Source organism: Cyanistes caeruleus, chromosome 27, assembly GCF_971803275.1.
Source record: "Cyanistes caeruleus chromosome 27, bCyaCae1.hap1.1, whole genome shotgun sequence".
NCBI classification, from domain to species: Eukaryota; Metazoa; Chordata; class Aves; order Passeriformes; family Paridae; genus Cyanistes; species Cyanistes caeruleus.
The window spans coordinates 2,552,716-2,566,500 of NC_141727.1; the positions used below are offsets into that span (position 1 = coordinate 2,552,716).

A 13,785-nucleotide genomic window follows, 5' to 3' on the forward strand; every position below is an offset into this window, starting at 1 on the left:
CTTTTAATTCTATATTTCTATATTTTGATGCTTTTGTATATCTACATTTCAACACTTTTCATTCTCTATTTCTTTCATGAGAGATGATCGAGAAAAGTGATGCAAATGTTGAGAATCTGTGCAGTTTCCAATCCAGAAAAAAAAAATCTATCAGATATATAATTTAGTTGCTCCATCCACTTTTCTTAGCTTTCTTTAATAGCTCATCCACTTTTCTTTAGGAGGGCAGACCCCTGAATCTGGACTGGAAGTTATTTTCCAATAAATAGAAATATAACTCTCCATAATAATTATCCACAGTTGTTTCTGTCTGAAGTTAACTGAAAAGGAGATTCTGGGGAAAAGTGGAGCTCAAGAAGACAATCTTCATTCAAGTACACAAACATCCAGTACTCTATTCTATGATTATACCTAGAAATGGCACAAAATATATATAAAGTATCCCAATAAAAAAATAAATCTATTAAAAAGAGGATAAAATAATGAGGTGAAAATAATGAGGTCAGGAAAACGTTTTAGGCACATCTCTCTGGTTTATTTGCAGGAGAAAACACAGACACAACTGGAATAAGTTTCACATTACAAGACTTAAGGGTTCTTGTATGCACTGAAGACGTGTTTATACTGCTGGGTTCCAGTCTGAATCTGGTTTATATCCTGTGAATGCTCAGGGTCCTTCATCCACTCCAGGCAGGAAGTCTTTAATGCACACACTGAGAAGACATTTTCAACTATTCAAACATTAAATAAATAAGCATGAAAAAAAGTCATTCTACTGCAATAATTAAATTCTTCCTGTGTCTTTACAAGAGTTCTGGAAAAAAACAAGCCTCCCAATCTTGGCAGAGCTGTTTAAAAAGTCCAAGAAAGCCATAAGGGAAGGAAACTCAGTGGAAACCCATCCATTTTCCCCTTGCATTTTGTAGCACCATGAGATATTTAAGACCAGAGGCTCACAGCGCTTGGCTCAGAGCAGGCGTTGTCTCAGAGACATTCTGTCATTTAAAATAGGCAATTATCAAGAAGAAAACCAAAATGCTCATGTATATGTACCCTCCTTCCCAAACTGGAAAGTGGGGACTTGCCCAGTGCTGGAAAAGCACTGGAGAGAGAACTGAGGGAACTGAGGGATCTGAGGGAACTGAGTCCTTGTCTGGTTCAATATTGATCTTCTTCAAGAGATGAAATATGGCCCACATTATCTCATTTCTTACACATCATAGATGCTTTTCCTTGTGCACTGTGAGGATTTCTCAGGCAGTAACTAGGTGAGAGAATAGCTGCAGAGGAAGCTGTGTCTGAAACTTTCTAGAACTTTCAGTGCACTTGATAATATTCTCAGTAATGTGCTCTAACTTCTGGTCAGCCCTGAAGATGTCAGGTGGTTGGACTCAGTGATTGTTGTCACAATCACTTCCAAATGAAACAAATCTATTTTAGTTGCAGTTGCTTTGACATCTTTTAAACACATGAATATGTAGGAAAAATGTAACTCACCATATGGAAAACAATGCAAGGATAATAATGTTGGACTTGTAATCTGTGTATAACTTTAAATATGGAACTGGGCTTGAATTTTCACTTTCCTTCACAGCTGCCAGGGAAAACTTGACTAGCATTATTTTCAGGAGAAAAATGATCTCTCTTTTTTACAGTCTTCTCTCTGCTGTAATTTCTTTGTGTCTCTGCCAGAATCAAGATGAGGTGACGCCAAGAAAAAGGATGAGCTCATTGCATTTAATAGTATGAGATTTCACAAATAAAAACTACATTACTCAATTGAGAAGTAGTCAGTTGTATAAAACAGGGTTAAAGGCAGGTAGTTTTAATTGGAAACAAAAAGAATTAATTCAATTCTCATGCTGGTTGTCATTAGTGAACTGATCTGATTAGCCTTCCTTAGGGATGGAATTTTAGATTATTCACCATTATTGTATTGTTACTGCACTTTTATGATAACATTAAAAGAACAAGATAAACGTTGTTGGTAAAACAACACAGTGAAAGCAGTGAATTATAAGAAAGAGTCACTTGGATTTTCCTGTTCAAATCCAAGGCATAAATCTCAGCCTCAGGAACAACAGGTTCAGCACTCTCTCCACGACTTTTCGATTTCTAGCATCCCACTGAGCTCAAGAAGGTTTTATTCCACAGAAAACTGAGCCCTTCTCAGTGGTGCCAGCTCAGAAGAATCTCTCAGACCTGAGGAAACTGTTGACCATCAGCTCCACAGCAGTGCATTTTGCAAACAGAAGCACAGTCTCTTTTACAGGTCCCATGCAGCCTTTGCCATGAGCCACCTGAAAATGAAAGAGCCTTCGAGAGGGAAGGACATTTTGGGTGTCTGTAATGCAAATCTGAGCTCATGATGAGTTTGACTGGGTGCTAGACCTTGGCACAAGGTACAACTGAATCATTTTGTGCAAGGCAGGCAGCCACAGGTGTCAAAGATCACCTCACTCTCTTATGGGAGCAAAATTTAAATAAAACTTACGGATCTGTGGTTTTCCTGTATCCTTATGAAAATCCTTTACCTATGCTGCCAAGAATGCCATGACTGCTATCTGGAAAGCAAAGGAAGATATGATCCATTCTGTCTCCTTCATTCTCCCTGCAGCAGAACTGGACCAGAATCCCCAGTGGTGCTCCCAGCGGTGTCTGCTCCAGTGTCTCACTGACACAGAATGACCTCATTTGTTATGGCTGGTGAGAACTGAGAGAAATTAAATGCAGGGTCTGTAGTTAATTGGGGTCAGGTTGAGATGATTTATGACCTGAGGAATGTACTCACTCTTTACACTTATCATACAAACAACAGTATCAATTGGACCCAGCAACCTTTGGAATCAAATTGAAATTGGGATTTTCCAGAAAATGAGTAGTAGCAGAGGCAGGACCCATGGGAGGAGGGAAGCTGGTGGGCAGATGAGGCTGTATCTGAACACAAAGCCAGGTTCTCTTCCCACTCTTGATCAGTTACCCTCCAAGTCGAGATTTATTGTGATTCAGAGGAGAGATGGAATAGGTCTATGCCAAGGAAATTTCATCTGTCTGGAATCTGACAGGAAAAAAAAAAAAAAGGTTTGTAAATTTCAGAGGAAGCTGGGATTTGTCCCAGTTGCAGTCTCTGTGTTCACTCAGCCAGCTCATGTTAGCAAGTTAGGCTCACTGAAAAATAGAGGGAAATGCTTTTCCATCAGTCAAGAACCTGGAGTTTGGTCCCACATCAGTGCAGTGCAGCCTTCAGCAGGTCCCCCCATGCCTTTTGCAGGACATCTGAAACAAACATCTTTCTTTTCTTTGTGGACTTTAGAAAAGGATTAGAGAATAGTTACTCTGTTTTCAAGTTCAGAGCATTTTATCACACTTCAGCAGTTAAGTTGAACATGAAAATAGAACTATTCAATAATGGGTTTTTTTTGGGGGAAAAAAAAATCACAGTTTCTTCCCTAATTAGGACTCTGCTTCTTCATTTTTCCTAACTTTGTGGCCTGTTTCTGATTACACAAGATGCAGCCACTCTTGTGCCCACTGAAAGCAGTGACTGATTTGGTTTGTTTGGTTTTTTTAAAGTAGAAAAATCATCTCTATTCTGCTAATGTCTATCAAAATAGGCAGAGAAAGTGAAGGAGAGAAAGAAAAATCGCTGCAATCCCAGGAGTGGAGGTTATAAAACCCCTCTCCATGGGTTTCTGTGCTTCTTATTGAAGTTTTGCTCACACACACCTTAACCTGCCAGCTCAGTGAAAATGCATCAACCCTTTATCTTCCTGTCCCCTCTGAGTGTCTTTACACTCCACATAGATATGAGCTCAAAACATGTAAAAGCTTCTTAGGAAAAAGAATGGTTGTTACAGAAGGGTGCAGAATTCTGTGGGAGGGCAGAGAAGGCTGACAAGGCACAAACCAGTCTGGGTGGAAGCATCTCTGCTGCATCCCAGAGCCTTCATCCCAGGGCACGTGCTGCAGGAGCAGGAGAGCATCAGGCTGAGATATTCCCTGCTCTCAGTGCAAGCCCAGAGAGCTCCAGCTGCACAGGGAACTCCAGGAATTTGCCTTTGCCCTTATAAATCTTCCTGGCTCGCTCTCATCTGTGGGACTGGCAGAGGATGCTGAGTGTGGCCATCACTGCATTTGGCTCTTTGCTACCTGCAGTTTAACTCCCACGCAAGCAGACTGCAATAACACAGGGTATTTATTCAGCTGGGCCTCTCCTGTGTATCCTGGGGAGAAAAGGTATGTTCTGGCCTCTTTAATCACTTCATTCTTTGCTGGAGTAAACAAGAGGAGCCACGGGGGGTTGTCTTTGCTTGTGAGGTTCTGCTGTGCACGGGGATTGCTGTAAGAGATGCCTTCACTGTTAGAGAACAAAGTTCTTGCTCTGGAAGGAGGGAAAGATGAGCTGGGGTGACTCCAGATGTTAGAAGGAATGCAAAAAAAATGACTGAATAATGGTCCAAACAACTGTTTTCCATCCCTACCAACAGACCAGGCACCATCTCAACTGGTGCATCCTGTGCTGCATCCAGGGTGGGACAATTTGTCACCACAGACATTGAAAAGGAGGAGGGAAAGTTCAGAGCAAGGCAGGGCTCTGCTGAGTTTCTGCCATTGTGCACTGGGCTTTGTCAGGCCCTGTGCTCCACCACCTCTGCAACTTTCAGAAGGAGCCACTGCAGCCTCTCATGAAGGGCAGTGCTCTGAAAAGAAGTGCTGCAATAACAATGAGCTGACAGCAGAGTTCCCTAAGAAGCATCTGGCCAACTCACTAGCATGAGTTTACACTAAAAACTCTGACAAACAGAAGCTATTGGTAGGTTCTTTAAAAATATTGCCAGAAATGGTTGAGAAATTAGTGTTTGTTTTAATTTTTCTTGTAAGCAAGCCCTGAAACACTCTTACGTGCTGACAACTACTCTAAGGAAAAATAACCATTTATTTCAAAAATTTTGATTCTTGTTTTATTTAGGGCTCCTAAGAAAGAGTAACTTCAGTTGAGTTCAGAGCTGAGGAATTTTTACACTGTTGCTGCCCTTTACACAGAAGGTGAAGACAGAAGGATGGGATCTGGCAGAGGTACAGGAGTGTCTGCAGCTGCAGCAGGACGTGCTTTGAGCTGCTCAGGAGCCTCCCCATCCTACACCCCAAAGCACACAGAGCTGCCCCCTCCCCATCTCCAGGCAGGGAACACCTCTTGGCCAGTGCCATGTAAGGAATCAAATGTGAAAGGACAAGTGTCTTCATCAATATTTACAATCAGGTTACTTGCCCCACATAAATATATCCAGAGCCAAAAAAAGGAGACACGATTTACTTCTTCAGAACAAGGGTGGATTGTTGTATGAGGCACATTTGTGTGACTTAAAATGGCTTTTAAACAGTGAATTTCACATATAATACATATTATGTTTGTCTATCTTTAGGTTTTCAGTATGGCACACACCAGGTTGTCTGGCAAAAGCAGTATGAGCCCAGCAGGGGCTTCAGTCAGAAAATGCTGAGTGCTCCAAATGGGCTCCTCACTCCTTCCCCTCACCAAGTTCTCCCTGGCAAACCTACTTGGCCAAACAACAGGACTAAACAGCTTTCAAAGAAAAGAAGGTAAAATTCTGATAAGGTAGGATCCTCTTTTCAGACTTTCAGAACCTGAAGTTTTAATATAATGATTTAATATAATGATTTAATATAATGATTACTCCAGGCAGAAATATCTCAGGTCCTGCAGCTCGGTGACCTTCCAGTCCCAGGGCAGGTTCTTTGGAAAAATAAGTTTTCTCAAATTGTAATCCCATGGATTTTTCTCAACACTTTTAAAAAGAGCAGAGGTTACACATGTTTTTCACACAGCCTTCCATTGCATAGAAGCTTTCTCCCCCCCATCTCTTTTCCTCCTACATGGAATAAAAAAAAGTCAGAGGTAGCAAGTGAAGATAAAGGTAAAAAGGGCTAAGTGTCCCTGGGGGCAGATTTGCTGTATTACTTCCAATACTTTGAAAATGTGAAAACACATTTGACTGATTCTTCTACTTCTACATGGATAGTCTCAGCTTCTATACTGTGATTTATATGCAAGAATGAAGTCTATATTGATTATCAAGACCTAGCTCTGGATAAAAAATTTTCCTAGGTACTAGACTTATTTTGCATCAGTGAACTTCTCTTCATTTTTGGATAATGAATGGGGATGGCCTAGCATTTAAAAAATAATAAAGTCATTGAATCAAATTAATCTTAGCTTAGGAATTTAATGCATAGGATGTTCTGAATTTTCTGATTTTCAGGAGGTCTGTGTTACTAACTTGTTTCAAGATGCTTTTCCCAGTTTTATTATTATTGAATTATATTCCAGGGACTGTTGGATTCCCATTTAGCTCCTCAGACATATCAGAAATTGCACTGATATGTCAAAAAAAACAAGGCACAGATTCTGCTTTTTGTCTTCTAGTCTTAGCAATCAGCCAATACTCTCTATAGGCAAACAACAGAAAGATGGTTTTTGGACCAAAATAAGAATCCTATGAAAAATGGATTTATTTTTTTTTTCGCCAGATTTGTTGGGTGGGATATTTTGAATTTGTGTTTTCCTTCATAATGCACTCCTGGGTCCATCAGATTCATCTTCTGCACTGCCCCAGGCTCAGGATGCCTCACTAACTGGGGTTTGAATGCCTCCTTTGGTACAAAAGAGCTGAGTGGTAATTCTGGGCACACTGAATCCACTGCTTGGCCAGCAGAGAAATCAGCTCAAAGCCTTGTGGGATGAGCCTGTTCCTGGAGCCCAATTCCCAGCATTTGGATACTCCAAAATCCACTCTGAGAACTCCTCAGCTGGGTCTGAAAGGTGCTGCTGCTGCATCCTTCCCACCCCATTGTTGGAAAATTATACAAAACTTAATTGGTTTTGGTAAATTTAGTCACCTTTGTCTTGGGGGAAAGGAATTTTGTATTTCTTTTCAAAGGACTGTTTCATCACTCAAGATGTGATGAGTTTAATGTCTCAGCAGACTGGGAGCAGCACAGAAGATACACAAAAGATAACAAATAAACAAACATCAACTCCAAACATCACCCCTGGCATGGTCAGAGACACCAGGTCTGGGAAAAGATCAATAAATGAATGAAGAATGAGAACTGAAATAGCATCAAGGGTGAAGGGATCAATAGGAAACTAAATCCTACAAACTGTGGAACTTGGGACCAATCAACATTGAACCAATGAATTTCCCTGGGTTTTGACTGTATAAGTACAAGAAAAATGCAGTGAAAACTTTGAGTGATGGAAGGATTTTCTCTGCACAACCCACACAATGTGTGGATGAAATAATTTCTGTTGCACATCTTGGCCAGAATAAAGTAATGCCTTCATTCTCTAACACTAAAACACATTGTTGGAGAGTTTTTGTTTTTCCTGCAGTTTTGGTGACACCATCACAGACCTCAGCACTTTTGGGCATGGCAGCAGCTGCAGGGTTAAAAGTCTGCTCCGAGTCTTTTTGTGGCTTCTTTCCAAAAGGTTTCATTTAACACCAAAGGTCTCCTTATAGCTCCCTCACTTTAATAGATTTTTCCCATTGAGTTCTCACTTTATAGACTATCATTTCCTTTTCTGCAGGGGAGCTATTTTCTGGGTCACTGATCCAACCAACTTAAAAGGGATTTCATTGATTAGATTTTATTGGTGGTTACTTCAACCATAATGGCCCAAGTTGCTAGTACCTGCTAACAGCTGTGAGTCTTGCTTTGGTACCCTGGCTCTGCACACTCTTCTACAAGTGAAGTTCCTCTCTCCTGTCTTGATTGCTTGCTAATTACTTAGTACCCTCTTTACCATCTAACTGCCTCAGTTGATTTTTATATTTCAGTGCCCCAGGTCAGCTGCATGGAGAAGTGCTCCTGACAAAATCTGCACCTCGCTCCTCTCATTTCTGTGTTTGCCTCTGGTCATCCCTGTAGTCCCACAAAACCCTCATCATACCCCAGCCAGCATTGTGCAAACAAGGGAAGATGGGAGATCACCACTTTCAAAGCAAAATGAGCTTTATTTTAATATTTTAATTTTAATTTTATAATATTTTAAGGGTTGTTTTTTTTTTTAAGTGAAAAATTACCTGACTAACATTGAAGAGTCCTCCCTTGACACTCTTCACTTTTGGTACTTCACTGCTGTGTTTTCCTGCATGAAGGACTGGGGGGTTGTGTCTGTTGGAAACACAAATTGATAATCAAGACAGGCCTTTCTTCAAATGCCTTGCAAAAAGGTACAACTCCCTCTTGACTCCTGAACAATGCACACTCCATGCTCCATCCTGTTCTTCGTGCTGCTCCAGCTGTGATCCCATTCCAGCCTTTTCCCTGATCCATAATACTTTGCAGAGTGATGGCCTGTGCATCTTTCACTACCTTTGTTTCACGGGGTAACAGATAGAATTTAAGGAGAAGTTGCTGTGATTTCTGTCATTAGAGAAATGAAGGTGCCAAACTTTCATAAGAAAGCAATTACTGCAATTATAATTACTACAACCTCCATTGCAACACAATTTAACCCAATATTTTCCTCTTTGTGGTGCACTTTGCAGGCTCTAATTAATTGTGTGTCTCTTATGAAGTAACAAACTACCTTGGCCCTCTGCAGGTGAGAAACTGAGGCACAGAAGTTGCCAGCTGACCCAGATCCAGACAGAATTCCTGCTGGAATACCAGTTGAGCTTTTTGGATTTGTTTCTGAGTTTCATGGTGGTGCAGGGAAGTGAAAGCACCCCAGTGAAGCTGCAAGCCAGGCTAAAAAATTAAGCAGGTGATACTACATAGTGTAAAATCTGTGAGTACCAGCAAGTGAAGGCTTCTCTTCACAGATTTTAAGAAAAGAACTCTTCAGAGCAATAATGCAAGTGATTTTTAACTGGTACCTCTAGCTTAATTTCCTTTCCTCTAACACAGCTGCTTTCCTGGCTCCATGCTTCTCTTTGTGCTAAACAAAGTGCAATGGCTTTATGAGAAAGGATATAATTTTCTTCCAGCTTCTTTAAAAACTGTCTGACCAACAGGCCAAGAGGGTTTACAGAATGTTGAGAACTCTCAGAAAGGAACAGGAACAGTTCAGTTGGTCCTAACCTGCCAGGAGCAGCCTCTCTGCTTCTCTTATTTCTGGAATCCAACCCTGAAGTCTTTCTGCTTCCTGCAGTCATGAGGAGCACTAAGAGTGATCCTGCAGCATCAAGCTGTGGAAACTGAAGGACAGAGGAACTCCCTATCATTCTCTTTATGAGAATTCTCTTATTATCTATTCTCTATTATCTATCTTATTACCTATTCTCCTTCCACAGCACAGAGAGAAGGAACTGAGGGTGACAGCCCACTGCTCATTCCCTTTTCCCTACAAGACCTGGACCTTTCTCTGCACTTCCTCTCCTGAGCAGAGATCTCTCTATTTGCTCTCACAGCTGTCCTGGTACATTATAGCCATGTGACAATCAATTAACTGCACACTCTATCAGAATAAAGAAGCCACCCAACCTTATATAACTCTTTTTAATTGTTTTCTTACATTATAGCATTTTGCTAAACTTATTCTGCCATAATTCACATAAGTTAATTTCTCAAAGTGCTAATAAAATAATTGCTTCCTTCCTGTAGACAGAGTGCCTGAAATGTCTTCTCTCATTCAGAACATTATAAAAAGTGGCTGTCATGAATGCTTAAAAGGACTGTTTTATTCACAAGATGATACAAAATTGTTCTCTCAAGAGTTTGTGCTGTGTCTCAGATGGCCACAAAAGTGCAAGAAACCAACCCAGACACTTCCTTTCCTACTGGGACTACCTGCACTGGAGAAAGTCACCCAGAGTTGAAAAGCATGGCAAGTCTCATGAGTAAAGGTCTGTGAGCTGGTGGAAATCTCCCATCCTATTGCCCTTACACAACAGCCTGAAAATAAAACACTAATTTCAAACCACAAGTAAATAACTCAAACTACCATAGATCCTCCTCCAGAAAGAGACTGAACAAAAGCAAACTGTGATTTACATATTTAGGCTTGAGAAAGAGAACTTCCTACCAGGAGGGCATTCTGTGTATTTCAAACATTGGTCAATAATCCATGTCTGCAATTTAGATTTCTCTGCACTTCACATCCCCCCTGGACTGATTATGCCAGATCCAGTTCTGGGCCTCATTGGGCACAACCTTTCTTTTCTATGCTTTTTGTCTCAAAATTAACGAGGATGAGGAAACCTCCAAACTGTGGAAAGGTTCCTGGGGGATGAGCAGGAAAATGAGTGAGCAGAGTGCTGGTGCAGCAGAGAAATCACAGCTGCATCAACCAGGGCATCCCCAGCACTGCCAGAGCTCTCACTGTCCCTCTCAACACTCAGCAGGCCATGCCTGGAATACAGCTTTGATCCCTGCTATAAAGAAAAAAAAGAGATGTGGACAGGTTGGAAAGGGTCCAGAGAAGAGCCACAAAAATGATCCAAAGCCTGGAAAGCTGCCACATGAGGAAAAGCTGAGAACTGAATGTTTTAATTCTTGAGGGGGGAAAAAAAAGGCTTAGGGGAGAGCTTATGACGGTGTTCCAGTGTTGTGGATAACTGCTGCAGCAGCCAGGATGCTCAGGGATGGACACTTCAGGAAGGGGATTGCAGAGCAGCCTGCATATTACCAGTCAAAACTCACATTTTCTGCTGTGCCCAGCAGCCCTCTGCAGTCTGGGGGTTAATTACCGAGCTTCACACTCTTTTAGCAGACTTGTCGATCACACTGATTTGGAAAATCCTCATTAGGATTCTGGCCTAAGTCAGACTGGATGGAAGATCACACAAACTTCAAAGGCAGAGCCTTTACTGACAGCCTCATCAGCTGCACAGGCTCAAAATTCCAGAGATTCCAAGATTAACAAGAGTCTGCTGCAGGGACAGCAAAGCTGGCATTGGTAGGTGCAATGTCACCAACACATATCCAATAAAAATCCAAATGCTGAGAACTACCTAACTTAGGACAGATGAACATTGAAGCAATGAATTTCTCTGTAAGCATCTGAAAAATCTAATAAAATTCATGTGTCATGGAATGATTTTCTCAGCACAACCCAGGCTCTGTGTGGATGAAATGATTTCTGTTGCACATCCTGGCTGGAATAATGTAACGCCTCGATTTTCTAACACTAAAAAAGTTGTTGAAGGGTTTTTTTGTCTTTCCCACAGCTTCAATGACAGCAAGGGCCTCTCTCAGTCCAAGTGCAGACCCTGTGGTGTGTGCTACTGAAAGCAGCAGCACAGAGAAGGTGTTTGTCCAGGGTGGAAGCAGTGAAAGGATGTGCTTTGCTGGGCTGAGCTGGGACTGCTCAGCAGTGCTTGGCAGGTGTTTACAGAGAGGGATTTCTGTGTTTCCTTAGGTATTGCATCAGCTCCAGGGTTGGTAACAATAGGAAATTCTAAACTCAGCACCTTACTCGTGATATTCCTGCTCGAGCAGCAGAGGGGTATTGAAGAGCAGCTGGGCTGATTTCATGGCTGATGTTAAGGAACCTGAGCTCTTCATCCAGCTGTTTGTTATTATTTTTATAAAGCTGCAGGTCTGTTCATGTTCCATTCTATAGTACAGAGAGGGGTTTTTCAACTTTCAGTGTGTCACTTTCTAAGACATTTGTCATTTGATCCTGGCTGTGTCAGCATCTCTGTCTGAGAGCTTTCCATTACACCAACCACAGCTGCTGTGGGCTGCAGGGGATGCAGCTGAAATTCAGGGTTGGGGGTTCTAAAACCAGTACAATAAATGGAAACAGTTAAACCTTAGGGATGGACACAGGAGGGGGAGGAGGATTAGGCACAAAATTCAGTTGGTGACTAAGAAAAATAAAATGTAAGTCCAGGGAAGAAACACCTCAGGCAGTGTGTGTTACAATGATGGAATAAATCTGTTGCTAATACTTTATAAGCAAGAATCAGCTCTCTGGTTTATGTATCACATCTGAACTCTTCACACACTCCACACCTCAAGAAAAAAAAGTAAATAATGGAAGGCAAATAATCACCCTGAACATTAATTGCTCACATTTGATTAGCCAGGCTTTGAAAATAAATGTGACATAGAAATAGAAAAGGCCATTGATAGCATTGACAGGACATTTCTGTCAGAGAAAAAAACCACAAATTTAAAAGATGGCATTACTGCCTGGCTGGTACAAATGACAATGAGGCGCAGAAAGGATCACCTGGCTTTCTAAACTCCTAACCAGAAAGGACTCTGGGTGCTGCTGGATCAAGTAGTCCAAAACTTTGTCAGCAGTTTATATCTAAAGGATTATATAGGTGTAATTGAAACTTTATACAGCTTTGTCCCACAGGATTAAGGATGGCAAATCAAGTATATTAATATAAAAATAAATTATTTATTATGATAATGATTAGACTAAAATATCTTCATCAGAATTTTTTACTGCACAGTATGGATAGCTATAACTACTAATACAGTGTAGTGCACTAATTTTGAAACAATATTGAATATTACATTAAAGCCAAAACTATTATGAAGTAGAGATTGATGTTGCTCACCCAGACCAACAACTCTTTCACTCAGCCAAGGAGTGAGCTTGAGAGCCATCCCCAGTCCAGGGAGGGATTTCCACACACAATCTAAGGAGAACCTGCTGTCAAAAGGTGGGACTGAGCTCTTAAAGTCCCCAGGCCATCTGTCAGCTCAGCAGGAAAATAAATATCTGTAATGTCACCTGGTGGTTCCTTCATCAGGTACTGCACCAGCTCTGCCACATTTTCATCTCACTGTCAGGATGTTTAACTCTGACAAACAGCCAGGCACCAGAAGCAGTGTGAATCCCTCCCTTCTCCATTCCCCACTGACAGCTTTGCAAATAGGCTGAAGTTTGAGTTGTTTCACCCCCACTCCAGGCAGAACATCCTGCTACAGGTGAAGACTCCACCACTGTCCTGGGCAGCCTGATCCAATTCCTGACAACCCTTTCAATGAAGAAATTTTTCTTAATATCCAATGGAAACCTTCCCTGCACAACTTGAGGCCTTTTCCTCTTCGTCCTATCCCTTCTACTTGGGAGATGAATCTCACTACACCCTCCTTTCAGGCACTTGTAGAGAATGAGAAGGTTCCCCTGACCCTCATTTTCTCCAGGATGAGCCCACCCAACTCCCTCAGCTGCTCCTTTTCAGATTTGTGTTCTGGAGAGTCTCCAGTCCCTCTGCACAGTGACAGAGGAGTGAAAAGACAACTGAGACCTAAGGCTCCTCAGACATCAACATTCCTGCTCCTGCCAGCTGGATGGGAAATTAGAACATCACAGAGTGAACAAATCCCACAGCAGAAAATCCCATCCTGTTTGGAGCTCAGAGCAGAGCCAGGGATTGAAGTCAGATCTCAGTAACAAGTTTTTATTATCACTTAACTAGTAAGGGTAGCACATGAGTGTGTGTTAACACTTAGACTTCATAAGACATTAAAAGCATAAATTTTGTAAGAACAATTTAACCAGGAGAAATATTCTCTCACAATTGTCCCATAAAACTGGATTACAATTAAAAGCCCCAATAGACTGCTACAAATCATAAGAAGCAGGAAAAAATGTGGTAAAAGTGAAGATTTAGATTAATTCACATGCTTCAGTGATTTTCTCAAAGCAGAGTGAGCTGAAATTGTGCTGCATTTGACCACGTGTAGAATGTTTGAGGATGTGGGAGCAGGTGCAGGTGTTGGATGGAAATTCCCTGGCAGTTCACAGGTGCCAGCTGCTCCCACAGGCATGAACTGCTCAGTCAGGTC

The 13,785-nt window shown here is 41.6% G+C and overlaps 1 long non-coding RNA gene across 1 annotated transcript in view; it reads right to left on the minus strand.

Moving 5' to 3' along the window:
- LOC111939939 (uncharacterized) overlaps positions 1 to 13,785 on the minus strand; it is a 49,628-nt gene that overhangs the window by 34,315 nt on the left and 1,528 nt on the right. The gene's annotated exons all lie outside the window — the stretch shown is intronic.